This window comes from Diabrotica undecimpunctata, chromosome 10 (assembly GCF_040954645.1).
Source record: "Diabrotica undecimpunctata isolate CICGRU chromosome 10, icDiaUnde3, whole genome shotgun sequence".
NCBI classification, from domain to species: domain Eukaryota; kingdom Metazoa; phylum Arthropoda; class Insecta; order Coleoptera; family Chrysomelidae; genus Diabrotica; species Diabrotica undecimpunctata.
The window spans coordinates 15,457,845-15,480,872 of NC_092812.1; the positions used below are offsets into that span (position 1 = coordinate 15,457,845).

General features: G+C 32.5%; 1 protein-coding gene across 4 annotated transcripts in view; it reads right to left on the bottom strand.

The window, feature by feature from the left end:
• Nrg (Neuroglian) overlaps positions 1 to 23,028 on the bottom strand; it is a 114,392-nt gene that overhangs the window by 69,389 nt on the left and 21,975 nt on the right. The window contains exon 1 of one of the 4 annotated variants that reach the window (XM_072545830.1): positions 11,612 to 11,921. The exons of 1 other annotated variant lie outside the window; for it this stretch is intronic. The gene's annotated coding sequence lies outside the window, so the exon portion shown is untranslated. Of the gene's footprint in view, positions 1 to 11,548; positions 11,579 to 11,611; positions 11,922 to 23,028 lie in introns of those variants that run through there. 2 more of the 4 variants (XM_072545833.1, XM_072545832.1) reach the window with 2 other exon arrangements.

Genomic DNA, 23,028 nt, shown 5'->3' on the forward strand with positions numbered 1-23,028 from the left:
AAGTGCTGATTTGACAATTGCCAAATCTATCCCCTAATATATCAAAGGGCAATTGCCAAAAAAAAAATTCTAATAATTAACTGCAATTAATTTCCAAAGAAGCAAATATTTACTCATTCTTGTTTTATATAATACAAAAATTGCTGAATTCATAACATAATACATATAATCAAAATGTACTTTTCTAAAGCTTTATCTCTTTATATTTGAAGCATACAGCATATACATTATAAAAACATGCCAACACTGCTAAACCGAAATTTTTTGTTCCATGTTTCACATTTGCGGCTATAATCAGCTTGTACTTTCGGTAAACTCAACCGTCATTTTTATTCCGAGCGCTCTATTTTGAAACCGTGATGGATTTTTTGAAGAGCGTTACTGACACTTTAGTCGGCTCTCTAACTCCTTTTACTCTAGTCGGAACGCAAAGTACTCTTTGGTTACAACATTCCTGTTTAAACGATTTTCAATCATTTTGTTTGCTAAAAGTTTTGTTAAAACTTACTTTTCTTATAAAAGATTGGTTAATTTCAGCCCTTAATGTCGTTACTTAACCTAACAGTAAATAAAAAAAGAGAGCTATCTTCGCTCCTAAGGGTCGTAGGATCATGTTTTTACTTTGTGTTTTTAACCAGCTTTCTGAATATTTTTTGCCATTTAATTTGAACTAAATTCTACGGAGTTTTTTTTTCGTCTTTATACAGGGGGGGTCTGGAATCTTCAAAAGACATCTCAGTCCAGGACGCCGCCTGACTAACTTTAGTGCAGGATTCGTTCTTCGTACTCCCGGCGATAGTTCCCGAGGTACTTTAAAATGCCCTCTCGTCGCCAAGTCTACGCCGAACGCCTACCTGCTAAACCAGACCCTCCTCTGTCATCCAGCGATCCGGAAGCGGATGGCCGCTGTAAGGCCGGCATCACTTCCGAATCACTACCTTTATTCATTCATTCTCCATTCATACATATCCACACTTTATTCATCAGCAAGGAGGCTCCCTGTCTCGTTCCAGGTAGCGCGTAGAAGACACTTATCGCTCCTAGTTCGGCATCATTCCGAGATGGGTATTTCCTCCTTCCCCACAGTCTGACTCACGTATTCTAACTCATACAGTGTGGCCCACTTTTCTAGCTTCACCTTTCAGCATCATTCACTCTTACCTTTAACGTTGGTCCAGCAGTCTTTCTTCCTCTTCCTTTTTCTTGATCACTGCACGGATATAGCTGTGTATGTTAGTCCAAACTAATTTATTTTCAATCATTCTCTCAATCATTTCTCTCACTGTAACAAAATTCACACCTGTCTCTCTCTCCATTCTGTTCCTTTCCACTATCCATCTGCTGCAATCTAACATCGTATGTGTCACAGTGTCCGAGTATCCACAGTATAGGCATTCATCTGTATCAGCCTTTCCGATCCTATAGAGGTAGGCCCTAAAACAACCGTGTCCTGTGAGCACCTGCGTCAGGAAATAATCCAGTCGCCTGTGGCCACAGTCCACCCAATCTCTTATGTTCAGGATCAGCATTTTCGTCCACTGTGCCACATCTTCCGTGTTGTTCCATTCTTCTTGCCATCTTTCAACTGACCTTTCCCTTTCCTGTCTTCTCTCGGCCACAGTAAGGTTTGGACCTGTTCTCTCATAAAGCTCTTTTCTTTCCACCGCCAAAACATGCAACGGAACACATCCAGTGATGGTCCATAAGGCTGCCGCAGACACAGTCCTGTAGGCGCATGCCATTCGCAACAGACTTGTTCTGTCTACTCGTGTCATGAGACTCCTATAGGCCGTTATCTCTACCGCCTCGCTCCAGACTGGTGCCGCGTAGAGGACGATCGACTGTACAACACCGTGTAAGACCCTCCTCCTTTCGGATTTCTTCTTCATGTGCCTTGTCCGTTCCGAACGTTGGCAATCAACATGGCTATTCTGACTTTGTTTACGGCAGATCTGAATAGTTCAGCAGATGACAATCCGAACCATTGCCGCAAGTTTTGGAGCCACGAGTGTCTTCTCCTCCCTTCTGCTGTCTATTTTCCCTTGAACGATCAGCTGTAGTACTCTATATTTATTATGTCTCATAACGTGACCCAAGTATTCCAACTTTCTTTTCTTTATACTTATTCCTACCTCTCTCTCTTTACCTATCCGGCGTAGTACCTCTTCGTTGGTCACGTGCTCAGTCCAGGATATACGTAATATACGTCGGTAAGCCCACATTTCGAAGGCCTCTACTTTTTTCATCAATGTTGCGGTCATTGTCCACGCCTCCATTCCATATAACAAAACCGGGAATACATAACATTTCAGAAGTCGAATTTTGAGATGTAGGGTGAGGCTTTTAGAGGTGAAAATTTGCTTCATGCTAGTGAACGATGCTCTTGCCTTTTCTACTCTTATACGTATTTCCTTCGCTTGATCCCAATTTGAGTTAACTGTTGTTCCCAAGTAGATGTAGATCCTTTCAGATTTGGGTCCTCCAATGTTCGGCATCACCCTCCCCAACGCAGCCGCACTATTCGCAGCCTTCCAGACCACCTCCCGCACGTGCTCCCCCCATTTTCCATTCTGGTGCAATGTTACTCCTAGATACTTTACTTGTTTCTTGGGTGTTAGACATACTCCCGCACATTTTAATTCAATATTTTGCCTGTTCCTTGTCCCCTTCAGAATGATGGCTTCGGTTTTCTCTGTCGCAAGTTTCAGTCCCTGCTGCGTCATCCATTTCTTTACGACGCCGCCTGCGTTTCGAACCAGGTATTTGAGATCTGGCTCATCCCGGGCCACTACTAGTACAGCGAGGTCATCCGCGAATGCGAAGGGGGTTGTACCCTCTCCGCATTCACAGTGCATAATCCCGTCATTAGCCAGATTCCATAGCGTCGGGCCCAAGACAGATCCCTGGGGTACCCCGGCCGTCACATCCAAGATCGTGCCCTTTTCCAGTTTATAAAAGTTTATAAACTAAAAAGTGCTATTTATTATTAAATCATTTTGTGTACATAAATGTAATTTTTTAAACTTTTTTTTTCATAGGTTATTACTTAGTATACGTCTTAACAAATAAAATAAGCCCCTGATTATCATTGAGATCCATTCAGTCAAATTATCTAGACCAGCCTTAGAAATAAGCTAATTTTTTGAAGAAAAAAAATTAAATTTCGCAAAAACTATTCAACCGATCTAGCCCAAGCTCAGGTACATTTAAACAAAGTTCAATAAATAATAAAAAATGTTATTAACAATATTCAAAAACAGCGATTTTGTTGTTCATAACTTTTTTGTTTATTAACCGATTTTAATTTAGCATCTCATGTTGTGTATCCGGCTATACCCTTATATTTTATAACTTGATTGGCCTATTAGTGATTCCTTGATCCTTTACATTTCCCTAATTTTATTATTTTATTTAACCTATTGTAGTTTTCCTATGTTGTTGATTTATGTATATATGTATAACTTCTGTGATTCTTAAAACATGTAAAATAAATTTGTCAATTTATATCTTCAGAAAATATATGTACAGTAAGGTCTCTTTCTATGCGAATTATTTTGTGATTAACTTGTGTGGTTTGTATTTCATCCAAAAATTTCTATTATAACTACTATAATTAAATATTAACTACTCACATCCATATGTCAGTAAAGTGAGCGTTTGCAATTCGGGGATTCCCTTGTTACATGACGTCCCTATTACCTATTACATCATTGCCAGTTTCGCATTAAAAGGTATAACCTGTTATTGTTTTAAAATAATTTTAGCAGCAGCACGGTTTTTGGATCGAAACGTTTTAAGTGAGTGTCGTAAAGTTTTATTTTTCATTAGTTTTTGCCATCTCAATATCGTAAGTCTAATTTTTTTTATTTCTTTTTTTAAGATTTTATTTGTCCCAATGGAGAAAAAAAAAACATCAAAGACAATAAATTTCGTTGGAAACGAAAATTGCAATTTTAGATCGCTTAGGAAAAGGAGAAGGATCTACGGAAATTGGAAAACATTTTAATTTAGGCGAATCAACTATAGGAACGATTAAGAAGAATGAAGTTGTTATAAGAAAATCTATAATTTCTGGTACAAAATTAAGCGCCAATTTTCATCTTACAAAGAACAGAAGAGCTATCGCAATTTGGAATAAGGAACTAATTCAAAGAAGAATTCCTTTAAGTGGATATTTAATCCAGAAAAAAGTTCTTCAGTTTTATGAGTTAATGATACAGAAGATCAAGCAGCAACAAAAATATTTCCACAAGAGCTAGCCAAAATTATTGAAGATGGGGGCTATTGCGCCGATCAAGTATTTAACGATGATGAACGACTGTATTGGAAAAAAATGCCTAACCGTACTTACATAGCAAAGGATGAAAAAACTGCAAGTGGACATAAAGCAAGTAAATATCGAGTATCATTATTACTTAATATTGTTCTGAAGCTATTTTCTTGTGGCATTTTAAAGTAATTACTATTTAAATGGGAATAAGCCACAATTAAAGGTTAAAGTACGTTTATTTTCGTTTATTTTAAAGATTTCCGAAGTGGAAATTGAAACGTCAATAAACGTACTTTAACCTTTAATTGTGGCTTATTCCCATTTAAATAGTAATTTCATTATTACTTTGTAGCAATGCATCAGGAGATCGGATGTTGAAACCGCTTACATCGTGAGTAAACATCGTGAGTAAACTAGAAAATGAGCCCTTAACAGTAAAAGACGTGTGGAAGCAATTTTCTATTTTTGATTGTTTGATTCATGCTGCATTTGCTTCCGCTCAAATAAGACCAAGAACTTTAAATGTCTGTTGGAAAAAGGTTTGGCCAGCATGTGTAACACGCAATGCAAACATTCAAAAATAGACACTATTAGATGAAATAATTAATTTGGTACATGAAATTGGCGGAGATGGTTTTAATGCCTTCAGCCACGATGATATACATGAATTGCTTGTGGATGATGCCATGTGAATGTGGATGATGATATAATTGATCAAACTTTAGATCTAACTTTAGATAGCGTCGTGAGTCTAGAAGATGATAATGATGAGGAAGAAAAACTAACTCTCCTCACTGCCAAATTAATTCGAGAACTTTGCAGTAAACTAGAAAATCATTTTCTTATTAATGACCCCAATTCTGAAAGAGCCTTTAAATTACAACGTGAGCTGCAGAACTGCATGTCAGGATATCGTGAACTACATAAAAAAGTACTAGCATTATCATCGCAAAGTTTATTTACTGATTACATTGTCAGAAAAGGAAGAGCTATCCAGAACGAGAATGAAGTTTGTGAAAATCCATCGCTTTACCGCAAATATCTATTGCAGAGACAGTTTCTTCTGACAATGAAAAATGTAAATGTAAAACTATATGTACCTATTACTTTCCCATAAAATAAAATGAATTAAGTTTTGAGTACAATTTTTTTTAACTTTTTGTATGAATTTCTTTCAGATATTCGAAGTAATTTATCATGCAGCCTATTTCCTTTAATTTCTGCAAAATTTGTTGTTTTTGTCATAGTTTTATGTAAGTTTAGAAGGCTACGGAGCGTATCCCTACTTTTTCAAGGCAAGTAATGTCTTTTTATGAGACTTTTTTATATGAGCTTTTCTGTGAAACGTATCCACCGCATAAAACGAGACCTTACTGTATATATTTTAAATATAATTTCATTCAAATTTTCGGGAAAAATTAGTTAAGTATGTAAAATTAACATAATACTTATATAAACTTTCACTGCGTTTTTGTAGTTATTTTTAATTATTTCCCCCATTTTCTTAATTACAAGGTATTTCAAGGACAACATTTAATCATATTAAAGAACAGTTAATAATAATGCCATTATCAAGACATAGAAATTCAAAATGGTATTACTGCCTTACTGAATTTTTGTTGCATTAAAAAATAGGTATTTACAGAACTAGCCAGATCAGTAATAATTGTGGAATTCTAAAACTATTTATGATTTGCTTACTTCTATTTTGTGACCACATTTTTGCATTCTTTTTAACTGAATATTACAGAAATAACTTACATATTCTTGATAAAACATGAAAATTGTTCAACTCGAACTACATGAAAACTTAAGGACATAAACAAAAAATACGACTAGAAAAACAATTAAATGAAAAGTAATCTAAACAGATGTAACTAGTGGTATGTATTGTTCCAAATTGATCAATTGATAAAAAAAAATATGATTATATCATTAACTCTCTGGTTTTCCAAGGCAGATGAAAATCTACTGCTTATATTTGAACGAAGGATCCTGAGAAGAATATTTGGTGGCATCTGTGAAAATGGTGTTTGGAGAAGGAGGTACAACTACGAGATATATCACAGATATAAACATATATTTGGTGGTAAAGACGTAGTATCCTTTATAAAAATAGGAAGACTAAGATGAGCAGGACATCTGGCAAGATCACAGCAGAACAACCCTCCTAAAAGAATCCTTATGTCACAACCTGTGGGAAGTAGAAGTAGGGGTAGACCAAAACTCAGATGGGGGAATGGTGTCGATGAGGATGGTAGACAAATAGGCGCAGCAAACTGGCAACAGTTGGCAATGGATAGAACTGACTGGAGTAATAGACTTGGGAAGGTTGAGACTCTTTTATAGGGCTGTAGCACCAATGATGATGATGATTAACCCTCTGGTATCCTTTTCCCTTCTATAAGAGTGATACATTATTTTGCTTTTTTTTTAACACTTTACAAATAAACTAAAGCACCAGCTCAGTATGTAACAATTAGTTCATGTGAGCAATATTTCACCTATAAAATTATAAGCTTGGTCTGTAACAACAAAACAGGATAGTGAGTGATCATATTTTATAACTGTAACAGTTCAATTTCATAAAGACATTTTATTAGAAAACTTTCTATGGAAATCAATTATCCATATTTACTGCAACATTTACATTCGAAGAGGCTTCCTAGACTAGTGAAGATTCATATTATGGAAATATATGGTTTGGGGTGAACCACAGCATGAGAGGGTAGGGGCTATTACTGAGTTGGCAAGAACAGAAAAACTTGATATTTAAGTTAGATATTCAAAAAAATATGAGTTTAGAATATGGCATTGTAATATTCCATTCTTGTTATGAAAACGTTGTTATTATCAACACTTTTTCATCTTTACACTGTATTTTTAAAGCAACTTTTTTAGTTTATATTTTTTAATTGGATTTCATTTGTAAATAAAATTTTGATAAACCTTAAAAATTTTATTTTAATATATTTTAGTTCACTATAGCAAATCTTGTATATTTTCTGAATAAAAAATATATGCATATAATAAAAAAGTATATTTAAGAGTTTATTGGATATTAAAAATGCCTTTATTTGAATCGAAGAGTCTTTCAGATCTCAATTAAACTGAAGAAATATGTGGAATTTGAAAATTTAATATTGATATAAAAACCTGTTGGCTGAATAATGAAGTTCAAGAAGCAATAAAAATATATTATATATATATATATATATATATATATATATATATATATATATATATAATTATTATTATTATATAATAAGAAACAAACAATTATTGATGAATGTGAACTAATATGTGGAGAAGTCATGGAAAGAGTGACTCACAAATTTAATAGGCTTGCACATTGTCAGGAGGTGAAACATTTTGAATATTTGAAGTGATTTGTTTAAATTATCATTCTCATTGGTCTTAGTAAATAAATTTACGTATTCTTTAACTGTAAAGTTAATTATTTCTTGTTTTAATAATGTTTTTCTACCAAACTTGGTGTGTTTCAATTAGGAATAACAAGTTCTTTTAAAATCTGCAAAAATTAACAGTGTAATCCATTAAAATTTAATAAGTTGAGGACATTTCTGATGAAACCTGTGGTAGAATAGTTACAAACAATATGGCGTCAGGTGCGTTATGTCTCATTGTACTTACAGGCAAAGTTTCATGAATAGCATCTTTTTTGTTTCAGAGATATTTAGTTGGTTTCATACTTTATCTAATTAAATAAATTTCAAAAGATGATTAATTACAAGTCAAATAGATATGGAGGAACTAGAAACGCTTGGAAAGATTATGATATCGAACCTGAAATGAGATTGCTGGGGCATCCTAGGAAATAGAACAGTTTTGGAAATACTATAAGAAGCAAGAAGAAAAAGAAACACCAAAATAATGGAAAGAGAACATACAATTTACGATTTTTACTGGCAATAAACCACAATCTTACTTTAAAATAAGTTTATTCTGACGTTGGGATTTCCACTATGGTAATTGAAAAACATTTTAATTTGTATTTTTAGAATGATTTCTGGAGTGGAAATCGGAACATCAAAATAAACTTATTTGAAAGTAACATTGTGGCTTATTTTCAGTAAAAAATAGTAAATTAAACATATGGATATTAAAATAATGTGTATTGGGTTGACCTATGGATCAGTACAGCAAGAGATGAGACCTGGCAGCTTGGTATTACTCATTACACTGAACCCTAATGGAGAGGGATGAGTCAGAAGCTAAAGGAGCACATAGAAAGAAAAAAAAATGAAACATATTAACAGCAATAGAGAGAATAAGAAAGATTACAAAGAAAAAAATGTTGGAACATAAGATACAAAAATGTAGATATTTTATATAAAAGGCAGACCAAGGAAAAGCTGAGAAAAAGGAATATAAGAATTGTTAGCAAAAAATTAGTAGAAGTGTAGAAGAAATATTTTGTTGAGGATCGATTGTACACCATAGAGTAATAGAAATTGGATAGGTACCTATAGTAAGGGATATTAATAATATTTCAAACTTCAAGCAAATAAAAAATTTAAATAATAAATTCTGTGCAAAATGGAATTGAAGGGTTGCAAACCAATCTTCTGGCATAAACAGGATTATACCTAGGGTAGATTTTTTCAATTAAAAATACAATTAGAGAATAAAAATTGTAGTGGCAACCATTTAGACAACACTTTTGATCCATCTATCCACCATCCAGGCCATTCAATTTTGGATGAACACAGCCCACAATTTATTATAAATTGCTGGAGACTCACAAAAAATGAAATTCAGACATTATTTAAGCTTTAACTTGTCTGACTCTGATGAAGAAAGTGATCACGAGTAAGTCCGAGCTTAAATAATTTCTTGATTTCAGTTTTACTACGATAATATTAGTGTGCAGTTACAATATGTATGATTTTGGTTTTAGGTTACAACAATATGTATGATTCTTGTTTTAAGTTGTCGATTCGCTGCTTGCAGCTGAACAAGTATCGCCCTCTATAGGTTATTATATCATCACCATAAGGTTTATACTATTGAAAAAATTTATAAATATGCAGAAATTAAATCAAAAATTTGGAATTAATTGTAAATATTGTCTGTATAATAATTATTGATATATAAGTAACATTATCATAGTATTTATGTATTATAAATAGATTTTTTGACAGTTCTAAATTTGGATATTTTTAGATACACATAAGTTGGATTTATATATTATAAACATTTTACTAGCTTATTATGTATATTTTTTTAACAATATAATACCAATTTATATATTTTATATTTATTATACCAATTTATATAATTACAGAGTTTATTTATACTAAAAACGTGTTTTACTAATTATTTCAATGATTTTTTGAGATCCTAATTCTAACCTCACTTTTGCAATTGTAAATGCATATTTACTATTGTAAATATATAAATTATATTTATATATTATTGTAATAGTATTATTATTTTACAGAAACATTTTATAAAACTAGTTAATAGATTGTAAAAATATGCGGAATTTAATTTACAGTAATCATTAGATAAAAGTTTCTTTCTATATAAATTAGACCTTATGGCATCATAAACAATCCCCAGTAAACATTGATGCTTTTTATGATTTTGCCTACTATCGTTTTGAGCAATAATTATAATGTACATATAATAATTATGAGTTACAAAAACCTTACTGTGATAACAAATTTGGCCGATATGAGCACTTTAAATATGACATATTTCCCCTCCTGCCAGCTGCACGCTGCACAGAACGAATAACTTTGCAGCACATGTTAATAAAGCAATGTAAACGTTTTTATGTGGGATAGAAGCAATTCAGTGAAAAGTGTATTAAAACTATCCACTTGTCCAGACAATGGATGGCATCCTAAGAAAACCATCAAACTTGCAAATCCAAGTAAATAGATGAGAAGTTGGAAGATTTGACAGATGATCGGTTGAATGGCTATGAGTCAGTAAATGGCTGGATGGTATATATCAAAAAATAAATGGTACCCGAAAAAACTATCGAACGTACAGAAACTACTCTACAGAAATATATTCCCATAACAAAATATGTAAGACAAGCAGGGTAATTAAAACCATTATTTACTGGTTTGATAAGTGTGGAAAAATGAAAGGGGTGGAACCTAGGATAAGAAACCAATGGGATGAGAGATGGGAAAATAAAAATTTCTCATGTTTTATAGATCATAATCTTATGTACGCAGGGCAAACTGTACAATGACTATATCAGCCAAATGAATAAAATATGTTACGAGTAAGTGTTTAAATTAAGAAACAAAGGTACTCATTACCAAAATAACAAAATCTATCATATATGTGGAAAACATAACCAGAAAAATATGAGCAATTAATGCTTGTACTGTTTTCATTAAAAAAATGGTAGGAATTATATATAAAAAAATATATTACAAAGCTTGCTGACAAATGACTAGGTGTGATAAAAAATAATATAATGAATTCATAAATAAAATAGAAAAAATATAAAAACAAAATATAACAAGATTTTTTTTTAAATACATTAAGATTATATTGTTAAATACATTTTACCATTAAAGATATGTAGGAGTAGTCAAAAATCTGTAACAATGTTATGGATAATGTATAGTATACACTATTATTTAACTAGATTATCATGCATTGTGCTTTAACTATTCAATTACTGGTCAGCCACCTATTATTTGGGTATTTAAGGGTTACTGACACATGAAGACTATTTAGATGCATTGGGTACAACCTGTATAAAGTACAATAAAGTCTAATCTGAATTTAAAATAAGTTTCAATAAGGTAGTCCATAATCGAGAGGAAGGATATACTTAGATGGTGAAATAAACATAAGTTAACAAAAATAAATATGACTTCATTCCTTGTACATATTGAGGATGTCAAAATTAATCATGATACTTAATAATATAACCTTATAGCTGCACTGGAAGAACTGTGTAAGAAATATTGAGCTTGAACCACAAATAACGGATTTTTGTTATTTAGGACAGTCAGTCTTTTAATAAACATGTTACATAGGTGGGTAAACCAACCTATGTAATTAATGTATTTTAATGATTCATTTTACTATTAAACAAATGTCTTTAATCCCCAGTCTAATCAAAATATTTATATAAAAGTTAAATGTCGCAGAATAAACGGTAAATTTAGAAATTTATTTTATATTTACACTACTAAAGAAAAATGAGATAAAATTAGAGCAAATGAATGTACAGCTAAGTGTTAACACCAGATAAAAATAAATATACAATTTTCAACTTACGTAATTGAGCCAAAAAGATTAGAGTGATGACATTAGTTATCAATAGATAACAGAAAAACTTACCAAAATAAATTATATGAGATGTTTATCATAACGATTATTCACAAAATCGAAGCACAATGATAGGTGCGGTCGTCTCGCTCGGATCTAGCAGTCGATGCTGTCGCTGTCAGTTTACTGCACTAATCACGTTATCGAACTGTCAATTCGATGAAAGTATACAAAGTCTGAGAAGCTACATTCACAGTTTTCTTATACTCATACTCAAAATGGTTTTAATCCCCTTTGCTATATTTAAATGACTCGATTGTGTAGTGAATCATGATTTCTAGGTAAATTAGAAGAGACAATTAACCGCAATAGGCGTGGTATAAAATAGCTCCCACTATACCAGGCCTTTAATATTCTTCTTTAAGCTCGGTTTACACGGGTCGAAGATAGGGAAGCAATTTTATTTTGAAGCTAGTGAAATTCTATATCAATAACTATAATAGTAATTTTTTAACAATACAAACTATAAACTAAAAGTAAAAAATAAAATCAAATTCATAAAAAGCAATTTGATATAAATACAAACTATCCTACTCTTTTTAGTGTAAACCTCACTTTAATTCAAATCCACTTTTAACTGTCATGGAAATTGCCTTGCTATATACGTCATTATAACCTTTGACAGGTAGATGGTAGCAGTGAAGGAAAACTAATTTTTACTCCTTTATTATAATTAAAAAAGCTATTTTAATCAATAAATAAAAAATAAATTACATATTTTGATTTCAATTAAATTTTAACATTTTTCTGTCATATTTTTACTTATATCTTGTTACCATATTTTAATTTGTTTATCTTGTCTGCATTATGTATACGTATTAGGCACTTGTTGATTATATTGAACATATTGTATATTCTAATAAATATTAGATACTTTTACCACGTCTTTTTTAGTTCCATTTAAGATTTCGTAAAATTTGAAACGCTGGTTGCCTACATCCTGGTTGCCTATTGAGTACTTGCTCTAAATCCGTTCGAGTAGCATATTTTATCCCGATTTTATTATGAAAACAGGCGCAAAATCCTCGAGATTCCTGTGCTAGTGAATTGTGTATTGAACTTAAACCAGTAACTAGTATGTATTGAACATAAAGTTCGTTCGCAACCACACAACCAGCTATTTTTATCATACATAGTTTTATTAAACTTACGACAGCGAAGTTTTTGTCCACTTTCACTTTGTTTTTCAATTTTTAAATCGGTTAAAGCCCGACCGACTTTTAATTTGTAGTTTTTTGGGTTTAACGAAAAACCACCAAAAGAGTTTTTTAAGATATTAATTTGATTCATTGTCAATAAATAAATTAGAAATAATTTATTAGTTTAATTATTATTAATTAATATAATAATTAATAATCAGTTGCCAGATTTCATATAATTTATGAAGATAAAAAGAAATGCACACAAAATAATTAACAGGCATTAAGATGTTTTAAAGATAAAAAAAATTATATGTTTCTGCATAGTTAGCAAGTTAGTGCCATGGCTCTATGGCACTACCTCACGGGTCGCCACTGCTTTATTGGTGGAAATTTAGGCTTAGGAAAAAAGTAAACTATTTTATTTAAGCAACTCCTCCATAATCATAAAAATATGGTAATGTTTAAATATATTAAAATTATTAATAAAAAAATGTAAAGATTCGTTTAACCAGGTCTCTGAAAGCAAAACTACATTAATTTTATTATCGAATACGTATTTTTCGAATTGACCTTTATTACACAAAATTGATCCGTGTCACCACCGAATTGCATGAAGATTTGGATTCAGGTTTTACTTACCCTCAACTTCACTTATTGACTTGTGCCGTTGGTTGCTTTTTATTTTTTAGGGGTGAAAACTACCCCTACTAGAAAAAAATCGTATAATTATAAATTAAAGCGGGTAATTGATTCAAATCATCTTTAATTGAAGTGAATGAATGTCAATTAACATTAAACAACATAATTTAAGATTTTATCACACTTAACCCATAAATATCAACCCCTAGATTAGTTATAATTAAAAAAATTTATTGCATACCTTGTATCCACTGATTTACATGGAAAATTGGATTTAGGTTATACTTACCCTCCACTACAAAATTCGACTCAGTAGTTGGTTACTTTTTATTTTTTAGGGGTGAAAACGACCCCTATTAGAAAAAAATCATAGAAACTGTAAATTCAAGCAATTTGGAACTATTTATTTACACAGTGGCATTAAATTTAGATTTTTTCACTGTTTTAATTTCTTACCACATAATTTCTACACCTATAAAAACTACCCCTTGCGAAGAAGTTGAATAAGGAGTTGTAGTATTTTTTTTTCATTGAAACTATAAATATAATAATTTTTTTAATCAAAATGTTATGAATTTATTTTATTTCCACTTAAAAACCAATCTTTATTAGTTATTAAGGATGGGTCTGGCCTTAAAGCACATTATGTGTATCTTACAATGCTCCAGTTTCAGTATACGCGTTCTGATATCTCCTAAAATATTTTTTTTTATTTAAACAAATATAGCCGCATCAACCACTAAGGTTTATTAGCGGTGGACATACACAAACAGTAAGATAGGTACATATTGTTACATAAAAAAAAATATTTTTTACAATCTGGTATATAGTTTAGTCATTTTAAGATAACTTAATAAAGACTGTAAATTTGACGTTAGTATATTTTTTAAATTATCACTAAGGGCACACGCGATTCTTTCGTTCTGGTACACTGGACACTCAACAATTATAAGTTTCACTGACAACTGATTGTTGCACTTGGTACACATCGGAGCAGCCTCCTTGGGGTTCCACTGTAATATGACTGTGCTGGCCATTAACTCTTTATGTGTTAACTATTTATTGTTGAGAACTTGATTCTTAGTCAGTTTCATCAGTAGAAGAAGGACTGTTGAGAAGCAGTTTCTTCTTCAATCTGGTGATATTGTTTTTTAAAGTTTTATTTTGTATTTGAGAATATATAAAGTTTAAAATTTCTTTTATTTCTTGGCTTTCATTTGAATAATTTTTAACAATGCGTTCAGGATGTTTTGAGTGAAGGGAATTTGCCAGAAAATCACATATTTCATGAAAAGTAAGTGTAAAGGAAGGGTTTCTATTTTCAATTTTTTCTTTAATTTGATTTAGAATAATTGGAATATCTTCTTGGGTTTTATTCTTTTTCTTAGGTTTTTGAGTATCGGAAGGAAGTTGGTCATTTTCAAGAATTTCAGGAGAGGATCTTTGTCTTTTAGTTGCAGGAGTAATTTCAGTGGTTTTTCTATCGCTTTCAATTACTAAGGAATTATCTTGGGATATTTTTGGTTGATTCAAAATTTGTAATTCATTGTTTATTTGTGAGGAAGTGGTTTGGTCCTTTGTAGCTAATGCGTGATTTTGTATGTTATTGGGTTCTGGTTCCATAGTTTTAAACAAAAATCGGTAGAAACTTAGCAAAATATGTTGGGAAATGAACATATATAATATCCTCGTAGAAATACCAAAAAAAATCTATGATGTCTGGAGTATGGTCCTTGGTTTCCCCGGATTCTGGTTTTAGATTAAGTTAAAATTCTTTATTAAGAGGATTCTTGAGATATTTAGTTAACTCCATTAGATCGCGAAAATTTGGTTGATTTCAGTGGCGGATCCAGAATTTTTTTTGTCGGTGGGAGGAGGAGTCATAGGTCTTGAGGGTGATCTTGATAAAGGATTTAGATTTTTGGACCTTTCAGAGGCTGATCAAAGAAATTTTTGTCTGGGTGAGGTGGGGTCTTGAGGGTGATTTTGATATAGGATTTAGATTTTTGCACCTTTACGATTGATATGATTTGTGCCTCATGTAAGGGAACAATTTTCTCAATACACACATACTCTATGACAGTAAAATCAAGTGTACAAGACTATTAAACCAAAGGGAAATTATTAAAATATAAATACTGAAAAATCAAAGACTGTCAATTTAAACTAGGTATTTTAAAGACAATTAATTTAAACCCACCTATGCTACGCTACAAAATCAAGAACAAACCAAGGATAAATAAGTATAAACCAAAGTTAAGTAATTTAAATGCAATAACTCAATGTTAGTATAAATAATGAATGTATTAAATATTCCTAATAAACTCTACCTTATCGTTGGATATTCGATATCAATTTGTGAAACCATTAATTTATGCCTTATTGCTATACGGAGTGGAAACATGGACTCTCGGAATTACAAGTATGAGGCGTATAGAAGCCATTGAAATGTGAGTTTTTAGAAGGATGCTGAAGATTTCTTGGACAGAGCATGTGACCAACAACGAGTTGATGAGAAGAATGAGGACTGAGAGAGAACTCCTAAATATTGTCAACAATAGAAAAACGAGTTATCTAGGACATATTTACACAGGAGAAAAATATAACTTTCTACGACTCATAATGGAAGTAAAAGTAGAAGGAAAAACAGGTCCAGAAAGAAGAAAATGCTCCTGGCTGAAGAATGTAAGAGACTGGACAGGCATGGACACACATTCGATACTAAGAACAGCTCAAGATAGAGAGCAATTTGCTGTAGCTATAGCCACCTTTCCGTAATGAAGAAGGAACCTTAAGAAGAATTGTAAACAACATATAATTTAAATTAATTTGTTCAACAAAAAACATAATATAATTTAAGAATAGTTATTTCTATAATTAGCCATATTAGGCTACAAGTGAGTGAAATATATATTTTTACTCGGTATTGAAATTTTGCTCACGAATTTTTAGCAAGAGCCGGCAACGAGTTAGCGATTAAAAATACTATAAGAATAAGATAAGTAAATATTATATAACTTTATAAGATGTATTCTTTTCACCTATCCGATTTAGCAAATCGCTCTATAATTGCATCAACATCTAGAGACATTTTAGGATGCACATTGATGACTGCTAAACCAGTTAACCTTTCCTCGGAAGTTCTATTTCTAACCCAAGTTTTTAGACGCTTAAGCGTAGAAAAACTACGCTCTGCTCTTGCTGCACTGACTGGCAGTGTAATTAATATTTGCAGAAATATTCTGATATTTAGATACATATGAATATCGCAGTTTTCTAATACTTCTAAAATAGAATCGGGAAGTTTTCCATTACTTTGCACTAGATGGTCCAATAATATCCTGGAAGGTGTCAACAATTTTTTTTAATGTTTTATTAAGATTAAATAGATTCATACCTTTCGGTGAAAGTCGTTCTTCTAAATCAGTTAAGATATTGTCTAAAAGGGGTAAATAAATAGATCTTCGGAAATATTCTTCGCAAGCCTTAGCAGGTTGGTTTTGACGACAGGTTTGACGAGAAAATACACGAGGCATCTTCAATTCAATGTCTAGTTGTTCAGCTATTTTCTTTACTTCATAGTAAAGTTTGCTAAAAACAGATTCAGCATTTGATTTTTATTTTGAAGAATGCATTTAGTGTCTTCTACGGCCTCAGTAGCCTTCTTCAAATCTAATTTTGGTGACCGAAGAAGACGACTAAGTGATACAGTTGTACCTTAAACATCACTAAGACAAATCACTGAAATGATAAATTCTAGGCTCCTAATAGTTTGCATTAATGAAATTGCATTAGCTGACATTTTACTGTCCTTCCACGTAGAAATTGTTTCAAGAGCGTTGTATATATTGATGATTGATTCGCCCTGGAACTGAAGATGACCTTCATGCCTTTCAACGAAACGAGTTTCATAAATACCTTGGACAGCAGCGCCCAGTTCCTTTATTTGTATTCACTAACGTATCAGACAGAGCTAATGGAACAACAATATTCACTTTGATGTTTATTATAGATAAATTATAAAATGTAGCACACAGTTTCAACAATTATTATAATATATATTCAAATTACAAACAACCAATTCGTAGACAAAACTGAAGATAAAAAATACCTAATACAAAATAAAAATGTACATTGAATGAGCAATAATGTGTGGGCGGTAATTCTATCTCATCGATAATAATCGAACAATTCTCTGGCACTCAAATGACAAATTGACATAATTTGAAAATCGCATAACTCTGAATTCGCAAAAATCGGGGTAGCGTTAGTTGAGGTATTATTGTATTCAGAATTGTTGATTTTTTTAAAGAGCAATGTAAAAAGGGTTCCGCATAATTCTACACTTACCCCTAGAATAAATGAGTTTGAATCATTTCAACTCTTGTCTTCCTGCTTATAGGGTTGATGGGTTTTAAATTATTTTTTTTTTAGGAATATTTGATGGATCTTTAATTTCGTTTGGGGGATCATGACCCCCGTGATCCCCCCTTGGATCCGCCACTGGTTGGCTTATTTTATTTTTAGCTTTATTTGGTATCAGAGTTATTTGATTTGGTGTTGTTTTTCCAGTAATGGTGTGGAACGTCCATGGGTAGTGATAACTATGACGTATTAAAACTTGTTCAGGATATTTCTCAGATATTCGGTACACTCTTGCTGGTTGAATGCTGGTCAATGAAATTTTTGGTTTTGGATTCTTTAAAAATAAATCCTTAAAACTTTCGTCCATAAGAAACCAATTAGTTTCTTTCCCAGCATTAACCACTTTAAATGGAGAAGGTTTAGACCTTGACTGCCGAATAAGATCATTCCATTCTTCTGGAACATCAACAATTGCACGAGATGTTTGCACGAGAAATGAGACTAAAGTCACTATCGCAAGGTATGAATGTCCTCGTATTGGGTATACGTGGGTTATCTCTGGTGATAATTTCAGTACATGCACCAGGATATATGAAAAGTGGATAAAGATGTAGTTTTTGTTCTGACTCGGGCAACCATCACAGGAAAACCATATTTCATCCATTTTACCAAGTATATGATCTTTCAAGACAGAAGATATCACAAGAACTTAACCACGAATGTCGAGAACTTAAAAACAGACAAAAGGAAAATGATGTACCAGAAGAAGCCGACGACTTAAACCAAATATGGAAAGAACTTAAGACTGTATTTCTAAAAGCTGAAGACCACCTTAAATACACGACTCAAAGAGGCAAGAAACCATGGATAACTAATGAAATATTAGAAATGATGAATGTGAGACGACAACACAAGAACAAGGACTGGAATAAATATAAAGAAATACAAAGACTAATAAGAAAAAAGATAGTGGAAGCAAAAGCCCAGTGGCTTGCAGAAACTTGCGAAGAGATAGAAGACCTGCAGAATAAACATGATGATAGACTTCTCCTTAAGAAAATTAAAGAAATGTGTGGGATCAGAAACGCTAGGCAGTGTGGCACAATTACAAGCACGGATGATAGAGTCTTGACCACAATAGAAGAAATAAGCGTTGAATGGCGAACATACATACAAAATCTATTCTCAGACGATAGAACAATAAATATTGATAGACAAACAAACATCGAAAATAACGACTTGCCCATCTTAACATCAGAAATAAAATACGCCTTAAAAAATATGAAAACCGGAAAAGCCTCTGGACCTGACTACGTTCATAGTGAAATTATACAACTTTTGGAAGAAGACAATTTAGAACTATTATCAAGACTCTTTAACAGTCTATACAAGACTGGTACAATTCCACAAGATTGGTTAACGTCTACGTTTGTGCCTATACCCAAATCAAACTACGCAAAAAAATGTAACGACTTTCGATTAATAAGTCTCATGCCCCATATTCTGAAGCTATTTCTAAAAATTATTCATAACAGAATTTACAAAAAAATGCGAAGAAGATATGGGTCCGGAACAATTTGGCTTTCGAAACGGTATGGGAACTCGAGAAGCTTTGTTCAGTTTCATTGTTCTCATGCAAAAGTGTCATGGGATCAACAAAAATATGTCTACTTGTGCTTTATAGATTATGAAAAGGCTTTTGACAAAGTCAAACACGATCAGCTAATAGAATGCTTGCAAAAAAAGAATCTGGATCCAAAAGACATTAATACAATACGTGAACTCTACTGGAACCAAAACGGCTCTGTCAGAACTGAATTGGGTGATACTGAAACCATAAACATCCAAAGAGGAGTTAGACAAGGTTGTATACTATCACCATTATTATTCAACTTGTACTCAGAGGACATCTTTACATATGCTCTAGATGAAGCACAAGAAGGAATAAAAGTCAATGGAAAAATCGTGAACAATATCAGGTATGCCGATGATATAGTACTGATTGCTGGCAGTGAAGAAGAACTACAAATTCTGTTAACCAAAGTAGTGCGAGAAGGAGAAATATACGGCCTTAAGGTGAATGTAAAAAAAACCAAAACAATGTTAATTTCAAAAAAACACACATCAGTTATAAACATACTAGTCAACAACAATCTAGTTGAACAAATGAAAAAGTTTAAGTATCTAGGCTGTTGGATACATGAAACCAGACCAAGAACAAGAGGTTAAATGTAGAATAGAAAAGGCAAGAAACACCTTCTTAAAGATGCGACATTTACTCACTACCCGTAATCTTGATTTGTCCCTACGATACCGCATGATAAAGTGTTATGTATATAGTGTACTATTACATGGCGTGGAAGTTTGGACGTTAACAGTCAGCTCGTTACGACGTTTAGAGAGCTTTGAGATGTGGGTATTTCGTCGTATGCTGAAAATTCCATGGACCGACCGCGTTAGAAATGAAGAAGTTTTAAGGCGTATGAATAGAGAACGTGAACTCACAGAAATTGTCAAGAAGCGTAAAACGTCTTATCTTGGACACATATTTAGACACGACAGGTATAAGTTCCTTCAGCTTATTATAGAAGGGAAAATAGAAGGCAGGCGCGGCCCGGGTAGACGACAAATGACCTGGCTGCGCAACATCAAAGATTGGACAGGATTAGACTTTCAAAGTTTAATAAGGAAAGCCCAAAATAGGGAAGACTTTGCAGATGTCATCGCCAACCTTCGCTAAGAAGACGGCACCTAAAGAAGAAGAAAGAATATGATCTTTTAGATAATGAAATATCATGGAAGTTACTTCATTTTGACTACGTTTAGCCATTCCTTCGTGATAGGTATACATATATGGACATCATTGCTTACGATGTCATGTACACCAAATACATAGTGCCAAAGTTGTCTGCTGTAGAAAACATTATTTGTAGTCAAATTGGGTATCAAAAGATTTTGAATAAAGTCAAAGGCTATTGCAGATACATTATTACTATGCTGACATTTATGTTTAATTTTTTATTGATATAATAAAATGCCTTTGCTTTAGCGTGATGAAGGTTTCTTGCCTTATTTAAAAAATGAACATTTTCACGCAAATAACTCAAAAATTATTGACTTTTAAAACACTCCATAGAATAAAAGTTGTTTATTAGTCAATTTATCCATTTCCGGACTTATTTTGAACGTATGTTTTTTCACCCCCGAGAAGTGGTGACGTTCACCCCCAAGTAAAAACAACCCTGTACTCGAGTCCAAAAGTGAAGTAAAGAGTAAGAGGAACCTAAATCCATCTAGACATCTAAGACCCTGCGTTACTCTTGAAACGTATTTCTTAACTATAATTTTTCCAATTATTACCCTATTGGGTAAAAGTTGACCTCTAAATGTAACAATAATAATTGTTTTTAGTTGTTGGAACAATTTTATTTTGTCTTTTTTACGTGTTGCCCTTTTTACGTGACTTAAATCAAAATTATTCTCTAATTTTGGTTTAATAATTTCTTTTAATTCCCGTTCTAATAATTCTAAACCTATTTGCCTTATGACTTCTTTTATGTGAGTAAAAAACATTGGAATGTGTGTATCATATTGTTTGTCTTTTAATGGCTGTGCTGTTAATAATTTTTTGCGCTTGTATAAGAAGTTAATTCAACCTTTATTCTATTAGCTCCTATTACTGATATGTTAGCTGTATCATATTTAATTTCTGGTACAGCATTTATTATTAGTCTAGCCGTAGCTATTTTATGTAAATTGTCGATTTTACCTATTTTGCTTTAAACATAAACAAATAATGGCCAATTATCTTTTGATGAATATTTCTTTATTGTGTTAATGACCGTGTTTACGTTTAATTTTTTTCCGGAAACAGGTTCAATACTTATTTGTGTAATAGGATTGAGACTTTGAAATCCTATCAATTCCCCCACTGGAGAAGATGGAATATCCGGACGGGACACATCCATATCACATTCAAACCCATCTGTTTCGGGGGATTTAGTACCCCCGCTAGTAACACTCACTATATTATTTAAAACACTTAGATTTACGGAATATACCGACTGAATTTTTTTTGCATTTCTAGTGCACCAAACCTTTTTATCATCATTATTCTTGCTTTACAACCCTGCGTGGGTCCTATCGTTCTTAAGAATTTCGATGTTATCAAGGAACTTCATCGATGTTATCAAGGAACCTTGTTCTGGGTCTTCCTCTTCTTTTCTGACCAATGGCTCTATCAAGGAGCGTTTTTCTAGCTGGATCATTTTGTTCCATCCGCATTACATACCCTATCCACCTCAGATGTCCTATCTTAATATATTTTACGATATCAGGTTCCTGGTATCTTTTTTTCAAGTTCAAAGGTATTTTTTAAATTTTATCAAGTGGGCCGAAAACTAACAAATAACTTATAATATAAAAACAATTTCCCGAACCGCTTCGAGTAAAATTTTTTTTTATACCTATATCTCATCGAAGTAAATACTTTTTCTCTCTTGGTGTAATTTTTTGTTGAAAAAATGCCATAATCAGTGATTTTTGGTTTTTTTTTCTAAAAAAAACTAAATGAATTATAATTCTACAAAAAGCTTTATAATCCTTAAACTTTCATGTGTTCCAGACATGCCATTACATTTTACTTTTATTATTCACTCGCAATAACCTTTTCCATTTGTTTTAAACGTTTCAACGTTTGGCATTCCTTTTCCCAAGTAGCTGTAACTTCCTCCTTGGTTATTGTTAGTCGTTGCCATGGAAACCATCAGGGTCCTTTAACTCTAATGCCACAAATTGGTTGTATTGCTCCTGTCGTAGTGATCCTTTCCCAAGTTAACATGCTCCTTTTCTAACTGGCAGCACCGTACTGAAGACGACCAATAGTCAGAAATACGTATATATGGTTGCTTTGATCGATATACCTTTTTTGGTTTCCTGTTTTGCGAGACATACCATTACATTTTATTTAAATGTAAAAAAATTACAAGAGATCTATTTTGTTCAGAATGGTCCAAAAAATTTAAAAAAATGGCCGGGCCGAAAAAATTGATTGTTATAATTTGTTTAAAAAAATTGTTTAATTAAATTCTAGGTAATAACTAATCTGGTTCCAGAATCATACAGACCCATCTCTCTAACATGTGCCATGGCTAAATTAATGGAGAAAATAGTCAATACCCGGCTTATATGGACACCGGAAAAATCTCATTTCTTCTTACCAGAGCAAAACGGCTTCAGACGTAACCGGTCAGCAATTGACAATATCGTAGACTTACAAAGTGA